This window comes from Trachypithecus francoisi, unplaced genomic scaffold (assembly GCF_009764315.1).
Source record: "Trachypithecus francoisi isolate TF-2019V2 unplaced genomic scaffold, Tfra_2.0 Contig01474, whole genome shotgun sequence".
Lineage (NCBI taxonomy): Eukaryota > Metazoa > Chordata > Mammalia > Primates > Cercopithecidae > Trachypithecus > Trachypithecus francoisi.
Window position 1 is genome coordinate 22,212,186 of NW_022681435.1, and position 14,268 is coordinate 22,226,453.

The 14,268-nt window shown below is 37.5% G+C and overlaps 1 long non-coding RNA gene across 2 annotated transcripts in view; it reads right to left on the reverse strand.

Moving 5' to 3' along the window:
* Window positions 1-14,050, reverse strand: part of LOC117098963 — a 33,808-nt gene extending 19,758 nt beyond the window's left edge. For both annotated transcript variants that reach the window (XR_004443663.1, XR_004443661.1), the window contains exons 1-2: window positions 13,940-14,050; window positions 841-966 (exon numbers count right to left, since the gene is read on the reverse strand). This is a non-coding gene — a long non-coding RNA (uncharacterized LOC117098963). The remainder of the gene's footprint in view (window positions 1-840; window positions 967-13,939) is intronic.
* Window positions 14,051-14,268: the final 218 nt, after the last annotated feature.

Genomic DNA, 14,268 nt, shown 5'->3' on the forward strand with positions numbered 1-14,268 from the left:
TTATTCCTAAAGACCAACTCTTGATTTTATCGTTTCTACCATCTTACTATTTTTCAGTTTATTGGGTTTTTCCCTCTCTGTCTCCTTTTCCATGTTATTTGTTTTAGGTGTTTTTTTGTTTCTTCTAAAAGCCTGAAACAAAATCTTGGTGCATTTATATTGATCCTTTTCTTTCTCTACAGTAAAATAATAAAAAGAAAATAAAACAGGTACTTCAGTCTGAAAACTGTGTAGGCAGCTTTTGAAAACGTCTCTCCGATGTTATTATCATTGTCATATTTCAAATACTCCAATGACCATCTTTTCAACTGCCTGCTTCATCCAGAGTACATTCAGAATATTATTTATTTCCAAGTGCTTTCAATTACTTTAACAATCACCATTTCCTTCTACGTTTTGCATCTAAATCTTACCCTGGAGAGATGTAGAAAAATAAAAATTCCTCAGTGCTCAACACCCCCGCAAACTTCCCTTTCCTCTTCAGGGGATTCTGCGTGGAATTCCGCCCTCTCCGACCCCGGAAGTGCTCTTGCCAGGCGCGTCAGGGGTCTCCAGGCTGCCCCGCATTCTACCTTCACTTTCTGGACTTTCCTTCTTTCTCTTCCTTTTTCTTTCTCCTCTAGGCGCCCATGAGGACAGGAGACTATACCAAACGGTTTCCCCTCCTCCCCAGCTGGCTCCCCTCCCTCACCGCCCTTTCCTCCTCTATCTGCCTCCATGGCGGGCTGCTTGGGTGGGCCCATGCCAGCTCTCCTGAGGTCACTCCACCTGCCTCTGTGCTTCCTGCTTACGCATTTCTTCTCTAGAGACTCTGGGTGTCATCGTCAACTCTGAACTCACCCACTGCACGGGGATACAACTCCCTCCAAAGGTCTCCACAGACCACCCCACAAACAATTTCCTCAGTCGCCGATTGCTCTACATCTTGTTACCTGCTCTCTTACTTCCTCCATGGCATTTGGCCCTCTGTGAAAGCAAATGAAAGCTAGGGTGGTTTTCTCCTATTTACTGCAGCGTCCTCAGCGCCTAGTGCAGTGTCTGGATATAAAGCGCATATCCAATAGATGAAACAATAAATGAGTACAAAAGACCTAGGCGGAAATTGCACAGGAATATTCTTAAAACATTTTTTTCCAGGTAATTCCAATACAGAGGCAACTAAGGAAGCTACCAGCCTGAACTATCTCAGAATTTTGAAATTTATCGAGCCTCCTCTGTCATGTAACACATGATTAATTGCTGTAAATATTTCACAGATGCCAAAAAAGAAACTATGATCTGTCTAGGCTAAAAATTTCTGTATATTTCTATTGATTCAGTATGTTTAATTAAATAGTTTAAGTCATTTCTTCTTTTTTATTATCTATGTGATTTATTATAAATAGTTATTAGAGGTATTCTTTTAAATGCTTCCATAAGAATTGTGTATCTAGGTGGGGCGTGGTGTCTCACACCTATAATCCCAGCACTTTGGGAGGCCAAGGCAGGTGGATCACCTGAGGTCAGGAGTTCGAGACCAGCCCGGCCAACATGGTGAAACCCGTCTCTACTAAAAATACAAAAGTTAGCTGAGCATAGTGGCAGGTGCCTGTAGTCCCAGCTACTCGGGAGGCTGAGGCAGGAGAATGGCGTAAACCCGGGAGGCGGAGCTTGCAGTGAGCCGAGATCAGGCCACTGCACTCCAGCCTGGGCGGCAGAGCGAGATTCCGTCTCAAAAAAAAAAAAAGAAAAGAAATAGGAAGGGAAGGGAAGGAAGAAATAGAAAAGAATTGTGTACCTACTCATTTGTCTTTGCTGTACATATTTTGATGCAATACTACTTGTATAAATATTCATAACTAATATGTCTTCTTATACATTTTACTTTTTGGTAAAATAAAGAATACAAATGGGTATTCTTATCCATACCTAATGCTTTTGGCTTTCGATATCAATATTACAATTCCTGGGTATTTGTTTTTCGTTTATTGGTTGCTTTGTTTGTCTCTTGGTTGGTCTCTACTTTGTCTCCTGTATTTCCAGACATCTTTTTAAAGTATTTCTGAATTATTTCATTTTGATGTGCTCGTTGAAAATAGTACAGTGTAAGGCATTGTACTTTATTTTTTCACATAAAATATTTACATATATACTCATTTCCTGGACTGCCCTAGCAGAGCACCACATACTGAGTGGCTTAAACAACAGAAACTGATTGACTCAGAGATCTGGAGGCCAGAAGGCTGAGCTTAGGCTGACAACTGGGAGGGTTCCTTCCAAGGGCTGTAAGGGAGAATCCGCCCCATGCCTCTCACCCAGCTTCTGGTGGTTGCCAGCACTCTTGGGTGACTCTTGGTCTGTGGGAAGATCATTCCAGTCCTTGCCTTTACTTTCACATGTGTTCTCCCTGTAGCGTGCTCTGTGTCTCAATCGCTCCTTTATAGAAGTGCATCTGTCATGTTGGATTAGGGAGCCATCCTACTACAGTTTGACCTCATTTTAATTTAACTAACACCATCTGAAGTGATCCTATTTCCAAATATGGCCACATTCTAAAGTACCGGTGGTTAGGATTTCAACATGTGTAGGGGCACTGTTGAACACGTAACGAAACTCTCAGAGTTGATCTGACTCTGATCCTCACATTTTATGAATTTGCATTTTATAATTCCTCCTAGTTTTCAATCTAATGCTTAGGTTCTTGTTTGGTTTTGGCTTTATTTTTCTGTAGAGACCTGGTGGCTATTACATTCCGCATTGATTTGGGAAGCAGACATCTGTTACTGGTAGACTAATTTACAAGTGCTTATATTCAAGTTTTTAAAGAACACATTTAAACCAATATTTGACTAATTACAGGAGTCAATCATAGACAAACATCCCATGTTTGTCTAAAATCATAAAACAATATTTTTATTCATCTTATGAAAATGAGTTAGGCACTTTTATTATTTTTTCTTCTTCTTTGTTAATTTTAGCTGATTTGTAAATCTTATCTCTCTTTTTCTTTATTTTTTAAAAAATAGATAATTCAATAAAAATAATGGTGGGACAATATCTTTTAATCATATTTAAAATAATTGTTTTAAATTTAATAATATCTTGACTAATCTTTTTATAATTGAAATATTGTTGAGATATTTGTAGATTCACGTGCAGTTCTAAGAAATACTATGAAGAAATTATTTGTCTACTTTACCCAGTCTTCCCAATGGTAATATTTTGCAAAGTCATAGCATAATATCATGACTAGGATATTGACAATGTAACAGTTTCACTTGTACCCATTTGTGAGTGTGAATGAAGTTCTGTGTAGGTCATCCATGCACCATCTCTGTCAAGACTGATCAGGTCCAAATCACAAGGACCACAAGGACCTCCATCTTGCTCTTTCGTGACTCCATCCACCCAGCCTCTTCCAGCTCCCACTTCCCCAACCTATCCTCCACTTATAAAATGCTGGCATTACAAAAATGTTTTATAAATGGGATCATAGGATATGTTACTGTTAGGGATTGACTTTTTTCACTCAACATAAATCCCTAGAGGTTCATTCAAGTTATACACACACACACATGCGCATGCGCGCATGCACACACACACACACACACACACACACATATATATAATCACATATTTGCAAACTACATCTGACAGAGGACTAGCCATATTAACAATGATTCCCTTTATTGCAGAGTAGTATTTTATGTGCAACAGTTTGTTTAGTCATTCACCTGCTGAAGACCATGAGGGCCAATTCCAGTTTTTCACTGTCACAAATAAAGATACTATAGACATTCCCATACATATTTTTATGTTAACATAAGCTTTCATTTCTGTGGGATAGATGCCAGAGAGTACAATAGCTAGATCATATGGTAATTGCATGTTCAGTTTTACAAGAAACTGACAAACTATATTTCAGAGTGGCTGTAACATTTTACATTCCCACCAGAAATGTCAGTGACTCTGTTTCTCTGCATCCTCACCATCACCTGGTGTCGTCATTTTTTATTCTAACCATTTTATTGAGTTTACCGTAATATCTCATTGTGGTTTTAACTTGCATCTTCCTGATAATTTGTGATACTGAGCATCTTCTCATGTGTCTATTTGCATCCATATATCCTAAAATATGAAATGCCTCTTCACGGCTTTTGCCCATTTCCAATTGGATTACTTTTGTTTTATTTTTGATAGGGTTTTTTACTGTTCTGCATATATTCTAGTCCTTCATCAGACATAGTTTGCAAATGTATAACAATATACATAATAACAAAATCAAAATTAATGAAGCAAGAATTGATGGAACTAAATAAAAAATTGAAATATCCACAATCATGTCCAGAGATTTAATTATTTCTCTCTCTGTGCAGATGAAAGATCAATGTAAAATAACTTAAAAGGATATTTACAAAGCTATACATGACTATCAATCAACTTGACCTAACGGACGTATGCAAATCCCCTGCAAACAACTCAGAATAAGCATCGTTTGCAAGTGCAGGTGCACAGATGTATGCTGAGCCAAAAAAAAACTTATTCAACTAAACAAGAAGGAAAAAAAATAGATCAAAATTTGTGAGATGAAGCTAAAGTATTTCTTAGAGGGAAATGTATAGCTCTAAATGCCTGTATTGGGAAAGATGAATTTAATCACCTAAGTTCTCACCATGAGGGTAGAGCAGAATGAGAGTTATCAAAGGCTGGGAAGGGAGGGATGAAGAGAGGTTGATTAATGGGTACAAATCTACAGTTAGATTGAAGGAATAAGTTCTAGTGTTTGATAGTAAAATAGAAGGACTAGAGTTAATAATAATTTATTATATATTTCAAAATAATTAGGAGACAAGATTTGAAATGTTCCCACACAAAAAAATAATCAACGTTTGAAGTGACAGACATTCTAAATGCCCTGATTTGATCATTACACTTTGTATGGTGTGTGTATAAAATATCACATGCATTCCATAAATATGAACAATTAGTATGTATCAATAATAAATAAATTTTTAAAAAGAAGAAAACTCTAGAAAAAAAGACCAAACAAAACCCAAAGCTGAAGGGTATACATACATAATAAAGCTTCTGAACAGAAATCATTGAAATAAACATCAAGAGAAAATTAGTAATTATTCAAGATGATTTCCAGAGAATTAATAAAATTGGTAGGTCTCAAGTGAAAGTAACCAAGAAAAGGAGAGATATGTAAATTACTAATATCAGAAATGAAAGTGTTCATCACTACTGATTCCATGAACATAAAGAAAGTAAAAGAATATTATTAACAACTCTATACCTACGAATACAGTAACTGAGGTGAAATGAATCAATTCCTTGAAAGACACAAGCTATCAAAACTCACACAAGGAGAAATAGATCATCTAAATAGGCCTGTAACTATTAAAGAAATTAAATCAATAATCTTCTGAAAAGGAAAGCAGCAGGTCCAGATGATTTGTTTTGGTGAATTCAACTGAACATTTTTTTAAAAGATGATTCAAATTTTTGTAATTTTTTCCAGAATATAGAAACAGAACACTTCGTAATGCACTCTATGAAGCCACCATTGGCTTAATGCAAAAATCAAAGACATTATAAGAAAGAAAAACTACAGACCAACATTGCTAATGCACACAAATAAAAAAATCCTGAACAAAGTATTAACAAATCAAATCTAATGATGTGTAAAAAGAATTACACACCATGACTAAGAGGGATTTATTCCAGGTGTGCAAGTCAACTTTGACAATTGAGGACTCAGTTAATGTAACCCATGTCATCAACAGACTCAGAAAGAAAAATTACATAATCATATCAATGCATGCATTAAAAACACTTAAAATTCAACATCTTTTTATGATAAAAACTCTCAGTAAATTAGGAATACAGTGGAACTTCTTTAACTCAACAAAGGATATCTACAAAAACCTACAGATAACACTATACTTAATGAAGAGAAACTAGATGCTTTCCCCTAAGAGTGGAAACAAGGCAAAGATCTCATCTCATCACTTTTTTTAACATCAAAATTATAGTAGAAGTTAATGCAATAAGATAAAAGGAAATAAAAGGCATACAGATTGACAAGCATGAAATAAAACTGTCTTTGCTAACAGATTACGTAATTTTTTATGTAGAAAATCCTTTTTAAAAAAAAGGCAGCCCCAGAACCAATAAGCAATTATAGAAACATTGCGGAATACAGATTAATACACAAAAATCAGTTCTGTTCCTATATTCCAGCAATGAACAACTGAAATTTAACATTTAAAATGCAATACCATTTATGTGAGCACCAAAAATGAAATATTTAGGTATAAATATAGGATAAAATGTATAGAATCTACATAAGGATAACTACAAAACCTGATGAAAAAAATCAAGGAAGATCTAAATAAACAGGAGCTATTCCACATTCGTGTATAGAAAGACTCAATACTATTAAGATGTCAGTTCTTCCTAATGTGATATGTAGATGCAGTGAAATCTCAACCAAAATTTCATCAGGTTATTTTGTGAATATCAACAAACTGATTCTAAAGCCTATATGGACAAGGAAAAGAAAGAAAAGTCAACACAACCCTGAAGAAGAAAAAAGTTAGCAAACTAACACTACCCAACTTCAAAAATTACTATAAAGCTATAGGAATCAAAACAGTGTGGCATTGGTGAAAGAACACACAAGTGTATCAATGAAACAGAATAGAGAGTCCCAGAAGTAGACCAATATAAATATAGTCAACAAGTCTTTGGCCAAGGGGGAAAAAAACAATGAAGAAAGAATAGTCTCTTCAACAAATGGTGTTTGACCAACTGGACATCCATATGAAAAAAAAAAAAAGTCTAGACAGAGACCTTATACCTTTCACAAATATTAACTCAAAATTGAAGATAGATTTAAATGTAAAACATAAAACTATAAAACTTCTAGAAGATAACAAGAGAAAATACAACTGCCTTTGGGTTTGATGATAAATATTTAGATACAACACTAAAGCATAATCCACGAACAATGTTAGTTTGTACTTACTAAAATTGAAAACTTTTGCACTGCAAAACGCACTGTTAAGAAAATGTAAAGACAAGCCACAGACTGGGAGAGAACATTTGCAAAACACCTATCTGTTAAAGGATTTGCATTCAAAATATACAAAGAACACTTAAAACTTAACACTAAAAAAGAAAACTCAATAAAAACATGGACAAAAGACCTGTGCAGATATCTCACCTAAGAAGACGTACAAATGACAAATAAGCATGTGAATGATGCTCAGCATTATGTTATTAGGGAATTGCAAATAAACAAACACGATATCAGCAAACAAATATTAGAATGGGTAAAGTCCAAACAACTGATAATACAAACACTGACCAGGACGTAGAGTTACCAATTAGCTTGTTTTATTTGTATTTTTCTGTATTTTCTAGTTATTTTCAGTGGGATCATTAGTCTTCCACAAGTTCCTTTATATAGCTAATGGGAGTGGCATGATTCTGCTGACTTGAAAGTGCTACTTTAAAGTTTTATTTCATCATGTACTTATTAAAGTAACCAGTAATTGGGAAAAGATTGTCTATGATATCTAATGAATTGAGCAGTAACCAATAAGACCACCCAAGTTACATTTATTTATAATGTTTTTCTTTCAGGTCAATTCAATATTATTTCCAGAACTACTTAGAGTCCAACCATGAAATCAGACCGATGCATTTAGTTAATGTTACAACATTAAAATGCCATGAACAGACGCCTTTCTCCCCTGTGAGCTCCAGCTCCACTTCTTGCCCTATTTCTCAGATGGACTATACAGACTCCATTTTCCATAGCATGACTTATTCTGCAACTCAAGAAGCCAGTGAAGTCAGAGCTTCCCCCAAAAAAGACAGCAGTTTCAGGTTTTCTATTATTGAGTTCCCATTCTCAGTGTTAGGAAAGGAGAAAGCAACAAAGATTCAATTTCTTTTTGCATCACTAATTCTTGTTTGTCTGAATCTCTCAAGACTGGACAATATGTACATAACCAATAAGTCACTTTTCCCTTACACCTTTTGTATTTGAATATCTGGGAGAAGGAAAGGGTCGTCACTGTAAGGACGCAATTATGATACAATGTGGAAAAAATCTATAGCAATGAATCTAGAGCCCTTCCTCCTGACCTAATAAAAAGATACTCTCCATGTAGAAGAAAGACTTTAGTTTACAAAGTCAAACATGTCAGGTTCAAATGCTATCAAGTTAAAATACTAGCTCTAGCACTTCCAAAATATCAACTTTGAACAACTAACTTTCAAATGAGTATTTACCCGTCTGTATGGTGGGAAGAGCAACATCCACCTCACAGCATTTTTCTTACTATCATCTTTTACTTGAGGAGTGAAAATAATCACCAAGGTCAACTTTGGTTGAATTAAAAATAGTAATTTAAAAAGTCAAAGTGCTGTTCGGTTTACTTTCAACTGCTTTGGATCGCTGCCATGTTTGATTATATAAAAGGAGAAAGGTCATACACATCTGCATGCCAATCAGATTTTTTTCCCAGATGCAAGACTTTTCCCCTGTTGCGGGTCAACTTTTAGGGAAAAATGAAAGCTGTTGTTTGCTTGGCCATCTCAGTGCCCCTAGGAGTATTCTGGAGTTTCCTGTTTCCAATGCTGGATTCAAGACAAGACTAAATAATTCACAATGTTACACCAAGAAAATCAAAGACTTTTCAAAAATTTATAAGGATGAGATATCTGTTGCACTTAAAATAAAGTATCTTTTTATTGGATGTTGGTGTATGCATAGATGCAATCAATAGTAGAGAGAAATAGTTTCTCTAAGCAGGCTTCTACGAAAAAGTGAAAGCATTCTTAAATGTTGTGATTACACAAACAAGATTAATATACCTCAAAATACTAACAGTTAAATAACAAATACCTAGTTTAAACTGAAAACATATAGAAGCAATATTTTTCCATCTCCTATCTGAGCAGCTCTACCATGAACTGTGCAAAGAAGCAATCATGTTTCACTAAGACTTGCAGAATCAAACCAATTGCATCCTACGCATTGTCAGTATGTCTGAATACATGTGTTTCAAATTTATATTAAAAATTCGAAGCATAATTTACTTATTTTCTGATTCAAAGCAGTGGATTCTCAGTAATCTGTCTGCCATGGAAGCTGTACTAACCTTTGGACTGATAATAAATTGTGTAAGCAAGAATTTAACTTGATGGCTTCAATGTAAGAATATTCTAATCCACAAGCCCCCTCCTACTCGAACAAATGTTGACCTCTGAGACTTCCAATAATGCTTTAAGAATACAAACTAATCTTGCTCCTCAAAAGAGGAGTCTACTTCCACCTGCTCTGTTTCTACAAGAATACCTTGAAATGTGACTTTTAATTCACACTGTCCTGAAACCAGTATCTCATTAGTCCCTGGAATTCTTACTCCCATGACTCTAGTAACTTTTTCTCAGTGTTCATTCTCCTGTCTCTGTGGTAAAGATGGCCACCAGTCCTCTGTTGCCCCTCTCATCCGCGAGTGACATCCAGTTCCCCTCCTTCTGAATCTGCACTAGATCCCTGTGTCTCTACAAGCAGGAGAGATGGAATGAGGCTTAGCCAGGTCCAGGCTGTCCTGGGAGTGAGCTGCAGCTCCTGCCTTGGTGCTCAGGAGTCCTGAGGAAATACGTAAGGAATCTGGCTACACTGTTGGAGAGGCCCGAGGGAGAAGCCAGAGGATGTGTGAGAGGGACCCAGGGGAGCCCGCCCTCTGCCCTCTTCACCACAGTGCCAGGCATGAGTGTGAAGCTGCCTGGGGCACTCTGGACTATGCTAGCTGCCAACTAAATGGTGCCGAGCACCCCTTTATGAGATATTAAAAATGGTTGTTGTTTTCAAACCATTAGGTTTTAGGGTAGTTTCTTAGACAGCATAACGTAGCAGGAACAACGCTATGCAGCCTGTGACTCTACTGGACAAACACTACTTTAAGCTGTCATTGCCGCTGCATCGATTATGGTAATAACTCCAAATGGTTTTCTTCCCTATAGTTCCTTCCGCTCTGTTCTTCATGATGAAACTCCCAAGACTGCCACATAGGTTTAAACTTTAAACTTGCCTGTCCCAATCCCTGTAGTTATCGGCCCCATCACTTAGCACCAGGAAGCTTCCAGATGGTTCCTTAGTTGGGAAATGAGGAATCCCTATCTCTGGAACATTTCATTCCATTTTCATAGAATTTTGACTATATACCAAGATGGGTCTGTTTGCTTTTGGTATTTATACCTATTCTGAAGTGTAAAGCCCACTGCAAACTGAAAAACATGGCTTCATTGTTCTAGACAGGATTCTTCCAGTAATAAAGACTAGATGCTCTTATCTAATCCTGTTAGCCACGTTGCATTACAGATTGTTTTTTTGGATGTGTGTTGTTGTTGTTGTTGTTACTCTTGTTGTTGAAATGACTGCTGTCACGTACTATTTCTTCCTTCTTTGCTTGTAATGTACTTTATTTATATCAACGAACAAGACTTTATGTTTCTGTTAAAGTGAATAGATCAAATTAATCTTATTGTCCCAAATTTTTGAACTTTTTTATATCTTAATTTCATTACATATCATGCATTCCTTTAAAGATGTAAGTTCTATATCAAGTCATTAGAAATACATGAACAAGATAAAACCTATGATCTTACACGAAGAAACTCTCAGAAAGTTAATATAAATATGTTTCATATATATATCCATTCAATATCTGTGTATTCATTTACTTATGTATAATAAGCCTGATTTCTGAAAGTTTCTAAGCCACTCAATTTAGCACATGTATAAGTAAAGCGGTCTTAACAATGTGATCTAGCAGCTCAAACAAATAAAGGAGCTTTTCTCTCTTTAGATACAGCAGTCACCCCATACCTGTGCAGGATGCATTCCAGGACTTCCAGTGGGTGCCTGAAACCATAGCTAGTACAGAACCCTATGTATGTCATTTTTTTTTTCCTACATGCACATATCTATGATAAGATCTAATGTATAAATTGGCACAGTAAGAAATTAACAACTTCTCTTCAGCATATATTTGGCTTCTCTTTGGCATATCTGAATTGCCAGTGTCACTACTCTTGTGCTTTGGGGCCATTATGAAGTCAAATCAGGGTTACTTGAACACAAGCACTGCAATATCACAATAGTGAACCTGATGACTGAGACAGCATCAAAGTGACCAACAGGCAAGGAGCCCATACAACAAGGACACGCTGGACACAGGGAGGAGACATGTCTCAGGTGGGACAGAACGGGATGGTGCGAGGCTTCATCACCCTACTCAGAACAGTGCACGGTTTAAAATTTATGAATTGTTTATTTCTGGAATTTTTATTTCATATTTTCTGACCATGGTTGACCTCAGAAAACTGAAGCCATGGAGAGCACAACCTCAGATGAGGGGGAACAGCTGTGAACAGCTCAGCAAAGGAGGGAAGTGATCCCCTGCCATCATGCAGGGCTCCTCCGGTCATGCTGTGTCACCCCTTGTGCAAGGTGAAAGCTGACTCACCTGGTCACATGCACGGAAAGAGAAGGTTAAACGCAAACTCTTTTTAAGGAAGTGACCGTGAGTTTGCTCACATGGCTTCCTTTCACCTTCTGCTTGCTGCAACTCCATCACATGGTCTCACCACGCTGGAGGGAGATGGGAACATTCCTTCTCCAGCCGGGTGAAGGCAAAGCAGCAGGGGGCCTATTGTTAAAGAAGAGGCTTCTATCTAAAAGACAGGCAATAATAAGTGCTGGCAAGGATGTGGAGAAAAGGAAACCCTCATACCCTGTGGGAATGTTCACTGATACAACCACTGTGGAGAACAGTTCGGAGGGTCCTCAAAAAACTAAAAATTGAGCTAACCTATGATCCAGCAATCCCACTGCTGGGTACATACCCCTCAAAAAAGAGATCAGTCTATCAAAGAGATATCTGCACTCTCATGTTTGTTGCAGCTCTGTTCACAATAGCTAAGATTTAGAAGCACCCTAAGTGTCCATCAACAGATGAATGGATAAAGAAAATGTGGTACATACACACAGTGGAGTACTATTCAGCCATGAAAAAGAGTGAGATCCTGTCACTTGCAACAACATGAATGGAACTGCAGGCTGTTATCTTAGGTGAAATCAACCAGGCACAGAGAGACAAGTATCACATGTTCTCACTCATTTGTGAGATCTAAAAATCAAATCAATTGAACCCATGGATATAGAGAGTAAAAGGATGGTTACCAGAGACTGGGAAGGGTATTAGGAAGTGGGGTTGTGTGAATAGGTGAGGATAGTAAATGGGTACAAAAACGATATATAAAGAATGAATAAAACCTGCCAGCCATGGTGGCTCACACCTGTAATCCCAACACTTTAGGAGGCCAAGCTAGGTGGATTACTTGAGGTCAGGAGTTTGAGACCAGCTTGGCCAACATGGTGAAACCCCATCTCTACTACAAATACAAAACTTAGCCAAGCATGATGGCGCATGCATGTAATCCCAGCTACTCGGGAGGCTGAAGCACAAGAATAGCTTGAATCCAGCAGGCAAAGTTTGCAGTGAGCCGAGATCGCACCACTGCACTCCAGCCTGGGCAACAGAGTAAGACTCTGTTTCAAAAAAAAAAAAGAATGACTAATGAATAAAACCTATTATTTAATAGCACAACAGGGTGACTATCATCAAAAATAACTTCATTGTATATTTTAAAATAACTTAAGAAACCTAGTTGGATTGTGTGTAACTCAAAGGATAAAAGCTTGAGGAGATGAATACCCCGTTCTCCATGATGTGCTTACTTCACATTGCATGCCTGTATCAAAACATCTCATGTACCTGTAAATATACACACCTACCATGTACCCACACCAATTTTAAAAGTTAGTTTTTAAAAAAGAAAGAGGAGCAGGAGGGAGACTGTGGGATGCTCTTTCATCTCTGCCACAAACCGTTCATTCAGTCATCACCTGATGTAGCACATTTCCTGGGAAGCAGTTGCAGTCTCCCTGTGCTGACATCCAGGACACCCATAGTCTTCCTAAACGGTCTCCTGGTGTGGATGGCAGGCCCTCCGCTGAATGTGCTTGTTCTTTCAGCTGAACAATCCCTTCAACGGAGGGACTGAATTTAATCAGACATCGTTAGTTCTCCACAAACTTCCTGTGGCTTCCTGCAATGAAACCTTCTCCTATGTATTTACAGATGCTTTAAAATTCATTACAGAATTATTTTCGGGATTGAAACCAAGTTCACCAAGCTTTGTTTCATAAATCCTACCTTCCCTATTACTCCTTCTGAAAGTCAGATATTTGCCTATTCTCTCCCTTGCAGCCCCTTCCACTTGCGAGACCTCCCTCCAGGGTGAGTCCACATGCAGTTCATCTCTTACCTAAGTCCCTTTGATACACAGGCATATATAAACCAGAAGTCAAATTACTTAGAGTTGCCAGGTGCTCTCTAACCATTCTTGCACCAGGCTGCCTTGAAGCCTGGTTTCAGCCACCCTGAAGCAACGTTCATTTTTACCCTTTTCAGTTTGAGAATGCTCCTTGGCAGAGAAGATAGGGGAAAATAGACACAGAGATGTTTTGCTTTGTTATGTCACTGGCTTCAAGCTACAGATCTATTTGTACCCAAATCTCCTTTCTCTGATCATATCTAAAATGTCTTTGATATTTCCTGATATGATTCCTGCAGTTCCACGTCACAGTCTTGTCTAATTTTTCTCTTGCCTAAGTGTCCATTAGCATATTTTTTTGTATCTCCTTTATTTTTTCTTATTATCAATTCATTTCAATTAAAAACAGTAGCCCTTTAAACATGTATACTTATTCTTCCAGCCTCAGGTTTAAATTGTTCTAATTGTTTCCCATTGCTCTTAGAATTAAGAGGGCATTTCCCTGAAGTCACCTGAAATCCCTTTCCGCCTTTACCTTCAGCGTGTTCTCACTCTCTGCACACTCCCTGGTGTGGCAGACTCTCACCATGCTCCTGCTTACCAAAGGTCCGTGGCACAGACTGTTGTTTGAACGTGAAATGCTTGCAGTTTTGTCTGTTCTGGAGAAGCTGTCACAGTCCCTGCATGCCTCTTGACCTCATCACAGTAGCTATTTCACCTTTGTTTATATCATTATGGGATTACATTCTGTCTCTCTCAAGCTAAACCATAAGCTTTACAAGGCAGTCACTGTAGCAAATAGCACACTGAAGATATTAAATATTTGTTGATTAAGAAAATAATCTAAGTACATTATTTAGAGCT